This window comes from Sinocyclocheilus anshuiensis, unplaced genomic scaffold (genome assembly GCF_001515605.1).
Source record: "Sinocyclocheilus anshuiensis isolate Anshui unplaced genomic scaffold, SAMN03320099.WGS_v1.1 scaffold384, whole genome shotgun sequence".
NCBI classification, from domain to species: domain Eukaryota; kingdom Metazoa; phylum Chordata; class Actinopteri; order Cypriniformes; family Cyprinidae; genus Sinocyclocheilus; species Sinocyclocheilus anshuiensis.
In genome coordinates this window covers 366,987-373,673 of record NW_015558571.1, presented here as the reverse complement: position 1 = coordinate 373,673, position 6,687 = coordinate 366,987, and positions in this window count along the sequence as shown.

Here is a 6,687-nt window from a genome sequence, read left to right as displayed (position 1 = left end):
ATGGCTGCAGCGTCAACAAAACTACAGTGAGACTAAAAGTTACGCCTTCTTTCTTTGCGTGAACATTTGGGCGGCGTTATGCAAATCTTCCCACATAGTGAGGTAGATATGTGGGGGCGTGTTAGAACGAGCCGTTTTAGGTAGGTGTGGCTGACTCTGAACTTTTATAAAGAATATCTCTTTGGATTTGAGACTTTAGTCTTTGCAACTTTACAGATCTTCTTTATGCACCAAGAGCTTGTAACACTCCAAAGAGAGGAAAAATTAAAATCGCATCATATGACCCCTTTAAGCTCTTTTGTTATTCAGATATTTTGCAGAGTATTTCTATTTGTTAACCAAAGAAGGTTAAATTTTTTTATAAAAGTGTTTAAGTATTACAGTTGTTTTAAATCTAAAAGGTTAAACTATTCTATGTTTGTCTCAAATTGAAAGAATAAAGAGTTTAATTTTTATTGTCTATGCTTTAAGGTTTATAGGGATTTTAAGGTGTAGCCTAATTAGCGATTTGAATAATTAAGTAACTTATTGAGTAACTAAATGACTTTTCAGACTAATTTCAGAGCAATTAGTAAAGTTTGTTGACGTGACATGGCGTTTTCACTGTCCCACAAGATAAAAATTAATATAATTAATATTGTCGTTATTTAAAATGCAGTAAATCATTAAACATTTATTTGCCCTACATGGACCTGTTGTTATAAACGCTGCAGTGTTATTAGATTTTTTACATTTTTGAGCCAAATCTCAAAATTGTCCTATGGTGTGACTGTCTCAAGCATGATTACAACTTTTACAACTTTTATAACTTAAAAAGAAAAGCATACAAATGTTAATAAATACCTCCGGCATAATGTCTATTAGACATTAGTTGAAGGACCCCATTCATGATTATGTTACTGAAGCCCCCTGTGAAGTCCATGACATGTGCACATGGTCAATTTCTGTCTCAGAATTTTTCAAATATTTAACTTTTTTGGAACCACTACAAAAGTGTTACGTTTTGTTGTCTTTTGGTGTGACACCCTTAAACTATATATATATTTTTTTTTTATTAAAAACTGCATGTTAAAATACATAATGATGGAAAATTATGCAAATGTGTCTTGCTAACAGCTAATGACAAGTTAGCTCGGAATAGCAAGGTCATTAATTGACAGAAAAAGGCTGAAATGTCCTATGGTGTGACAGAAGATGTCCTCTGGTGTGATGCCTGTACTGTCACACACCATAGGACAAAGATGTCACACCAGAGGACAAGGTCTCTTTAAAAAGCGTTTTAAATAATTAAAAAAATATTTGTTTTACTCCTTTTTATTCTTTTTTGATCATTTCTAGTGTTCTTAAATGCAATAATTACATAAACAATTTTCTGATGTTTTTGCAGAAAACTTGTACTGTTATAAAGTGTCATGAAAATAAGTATAAAATGTGGTAATTTGTTTTTGAAACAGAAATAATTGAGGGAGAGAAATTACTGGAAGAGAGATGACATGGAAATATAGACCGAAAATTAACAGAGATTCACGCAGAAGGGAGGAGATCCTAAGATAACAATGTAGAAAGTAAATAGAATCACAACGATGCCTTAAAAAGAGTAGCCATATAGTTAAAAAAAAAATCATTCACAATGAATATAGTTTGAATATCAATCATATTTAGCTGTGCCACACATGTAGCAGGGGAGCTAGAAAAGTTTCAGTAAATATATATATATAATTGAATTGAAATTTTTGATTTAGTCATGTACAATGGAATATAGCTCTTTAGTGTCCCTAAAGAGTAAACTCAGTGTGATTTTACATGCACCTGGCATGAATAATTTCTTGATTTTCACATTTCTGTGTCATTTATTTTACTCAATTATAATAAGTTAATTATAATAAATATAAGTTAATTATAAAGCATGACCAGTTAGCTAACTACTAGCAACAACTCACATTAGCAGGCTAAACAGTAGATACTCATTCATCCATCCTCAACCTAAGCAAAAGCAGTTGCCATTAAAAAGTATTCAGTTAGTCCCAACAATAATGGAATAAATAAACATCTATTTTCACAAACTTTTGAATTGTATACAATGAAATCAAATGTGTGACAAAATAATTAAAAAAATATTTGTTTTACTCCTTTTTATTCTTTTTTGATCATTTCTAGTGTTCTTAAATGCAATAATTACATAAACAATTTTCTGATGTTTTTGCAGAAAACTTGTACTGTTATAAAGTGTCATGAAAATAAGTATAAAATGTGGTAATTTGTTTTTGAAACAGAAATAATTGAGGGAGAGAAATTACTGGAAGAGAGATGACATGGAAATATAGACCGAAAATTAACAGAGATTCACGCAGAAGGGAGGAGATCCTAAGATAACAATGTAGAAAGTAAATAGAATCACAACGATGCCTTAAAAAGAGTAGCCATATAGTTAAAAAAAAAATCATTCACAATGAATATAGTTTGAATATCAATCATATTTAGCTGTGCCACACATGTAGCAGGGGAGCTAGAAAAGTTTCAGTAACATACTGATTGACTAAGAGACTTTTGTTGATTAAAATCTTTTTTTGTTTTGTTTAAAAAAACATGTTGATATTGTTTGTATCAAAATTAAACTTTCTTTCTCCTTTGACATGTTCAAAATGATAGAAATAATTGAATAACTACCATTTCTGTCCTTTAGTGTGACATAATGTCATATGGTGTGACACACATAAAATAACCACAGATTTGTTTTTATCTCAAAATAAAAAAATAAAAAAAAAACAGTTGAGGATTGTAAATATCACTCATCTTAAAATTGTATAATTTTCAGCAGTTTTCTCAAAAATTATTCTTATTGCATTTTTCTAGTGCTCAAATAAATCACTTATACGATGTCTCAAGTATCGATAGGGAACTTTTTTTTCTTCCCTTTTCAAATCTCATATTGCATCGGAAAGGCATATTTATTTTCAATAAAATGAAGGAGTTGAAAATAAAGTATCGGGTAGGTGTAGGGAGAGCTTTATTGTCCCAATATATATATATATATATATATATATAATTGAATTGAAATTTTTGATTTAGTCATGTACAATGGAATATAGCTCTTTAGTGTCCCTAAAGAGTAAACTCAGTGTGATTTTACATGCACCTGGCATGAATAATTTCTTGATTTTCACATTTCTGTGTCATTTATTTTACTCAATTATAATAAGTTAATTATAATAAATATAAGTTAATTATAAAGCATGACCAGTTAGCTAACTACTAGCAACAACTCACATTAGCAGGCTAAACAGTAGATACTCATTCATCCATCCTCAACCTAAGCAAAAGCAGTTGCCATTAAAAAGTATTCAGTTAGTCCCAACAATAATGGAATAAATAAACATCTATTTTCACAAACTTTTGAATTGTATACAATGAAATCAAATGTGTGACAAACTGAATAAGAATTGTGAGTAAAGCAGTAATATACTAATTCATCTCTATATTTTATTTCACAATATTGAAGTGCTAATAAAGAGCTGTATGCAATTTTAATTTAATTGCAAAAAAAAAAATAAACATGCAACTAAGTTCCTGAAAATATTACATTCAGTTCATAAATAAGTGTGTGTATATATATATATTGTAGGCCTATGTAATTTCTGTCATAAGTATTTTTTTTGTTTGTTTGTAAATGCTATTGTCTACTTTCCACAAGGTTATGCCATTTTTTTTTTTTTCACATGACGTCACAACTTAGCTCCAACTTGCCTCAACACACCTGCTTGGAAGTTTCTAGAATGCCTAATAATACCTTGATTGACCTTGAGCTGGTTCAGGTGTGTTGTTGGAGCTAAACTCTGCAGGACGGTGGCCCTCCAGGACAGAGTTTGGACACCCCTGAACTAGACAGTATTTTAAGGCATGTTATGCACTCTTGACAAGAAAGCAAACGCAGGAAAATACATAAATAAATAAAACATCCAGCATGGTGTGTAAATACAAATAAATATATTCAATTCAATACTAAATATCAGTAAAATATGGACTTTTACATTAAATTGTATTCTAAAATCTTGATAAAAAAAGTTGGTTCTGCTGGTTGGGTTCTGTAGATTATTGGCTTGTTAGCTTAGCAACATGCTAACATCAACCTATTTTGGAATCAACTGTGAGCATCTTGTACACAGGTGAGGAACGCTATTTGTGTGATGCACATGAGCATCTCATTTATGAGATTTCACAATGTTTACATTTCTGTCTTAGAAAATATCCATTTTCAGCAGTTTTGAATGGATGACAGCAAAGTTTGTCTTGTTGTCAAAGTGTGTCCTGAAATTGTCCAACAAGTCATGGGGGAAAAAATGATTAATAACACTATATGAAAATAAGCGTCTAACAATGAAGATAAATCTCTCTCGTGCTATTTATATATTATTAAGAGGTTTTTTCTTAATTTTTGCTATGTCACACCATAGGACAAATTTATGGTACAGTCCAGTGAAAATGTAAAAAAAAAAATAATAATAATGAAAGAATTTATGGAACCATTTAGACAAAAAGGTTCTTCTATGGCATCGTGAAGCACCTTTATTTTTAAGAGTGTAGGCAGCTGACAGTGAGGCAGCTCACTATGTTTTGGAACAAAGCTAATGTCTCCCCCTAATGTAATTTCTTTATAAACCCCTCATGCCATATCTTTATCTTTGGGTTGTTTGTTAGATTTTAGTGATCAGGCACCAGAGTGTAGATAACCGTCGTAAACAGATCTTTACGAATGAATAAATTCACCTCCACAGGCATTGTGCCACCAGCAAGCATTAATAAACTGATTCATGGTGTAATGCACTCTCTTGTGTGCAGCCGTAGCCCTTTTATGCTGGCTGTTTATGTGCACTGTTATTTCATAGAGTCAGCTGAAAAGGGCTATGCGCAGGCAGATGATAAATTATGTTTTTCACACTCTAATTTATTAGAAAGTAAATAGAATCACAACGATGCCTTAAAAAGAGTAGCCATATAGTTAAAAAAAAAATCATTCACAATGAATATAGTTTGAATATCAATCATATTTAGCTGTGCCACACATGTAGCAGGGGTGCTAGAAAAGTTTCAGTAACATACTGATTGACTAAGAGACTGACTTTTGTTGATGAAAATTATTTTTTGTTTTGTTTAAAAACATGTTGATATTGTTTGTATCAAAATTAAACTTTATTTCTCCTCTGACATGTTCAAAATGAATAGAAATAATTTAATAACTACCATTTCTGTCCTTTAGTGTGATGTAATGTCCTGTGGTGTGACGTAATGTCATATGGTGTGACACATAAAAGAACCACAGATTTGTTTTTATCTCAACATATCTTAAAAAAAAAAACAGTTGAGTATTGTAATAGGGCGATATAAATATCACTCATCTTAAAATTGTATAATTTTCAGCAGTTTTGAATGGATGACAGCAAAGTTTGTCTTGTTGTCAAAGTGTGTCCTGAAATTGTCCAACAAGTCATGGGGGAAAAAATGATTAATAACACTATATGAAAATAAGCGTCTAACAATGAAGATAAATCTCTCTCGTGCTATTTATATATTATTAAGAGGTTTTTTCTTAATTTTTGCTATGTCACACCATAGGACAAATTTATGGTACAGTCCAGTGAAAATGTAAAAAAAAAAATAATAATAATGAAAGAATTGACGAAGTTAGTGACCCTTTACATTTTCTCAAAGATCAGACTTCACACTACATACATTTCTTCTTCAAAAATTATGTTTTACAAAAAAAAAAATGTTACTGCCTATTTGTCAATTTAAATATTGATAATAATAATAATAATAATAATAATAATCAGAATTTTTTTCTTGAGCAGCGAATAAGCATATTAGAATGATTTCTGGAGGATCATGTGACACTGAAGAATGGAGTAATGATGCTGACAATTTAGCTTTGATCACAGGAATAAATTGTATGTATCACACTCATATCACATAGTTGTTTTGGATAAGAATAAAACGTCAGGTCCGACAATATCATGTTTTTTTTTTATTTAAATCTAGATTTATTCGCATTGGCCCATGTAAACCTCTATGAACACACTTGACTTGAGTTGGCCAAAAAAATCACGGGGGACAAATTTACGTTTTATTAAAAAGTGTTTTCGTATTCTACAATCATGGCATGCACACACATTAGGATAGGTTAGATGCCTGCCTCCGCTGCGAGTCCCTATCAAGCACTTTACAGATTCAACTACTCTCTCAACTACACTCTTCTCGTCCTGCCTGGCTCTTTGGCCCGCATCACTCACCACAGAGCAAGCTTTAATCGCTCCGTCTATAGTGATTTGTGATTGGATGTTTACGCTGTCAATACAGGAGACAACCCAATGGGCCACTGGCTGCTCGCTGTCCGTGCGTGATGGTCCTTGGCAAGAAAAAAAAAAAGTGCGTCGGCCCACCGGGAAAATGCCCTGTATGCCCGATTACCAGTCCAGCCCTATCTGTGACTGACAAAAGTCAAAATCTTAAGAGAGTCTATGATCAAACTACATAGTCACATGACTTCAACGTTGCCACTATTATGCTTCAGACAACTCTTAATAAATATATATATATATATATATATATATATAACCATAATAGAACCATATATGACCCTGGACTACAAAACCAGTCATAAGGGTCAATTTTTTGAAATTGAGATAAATAATA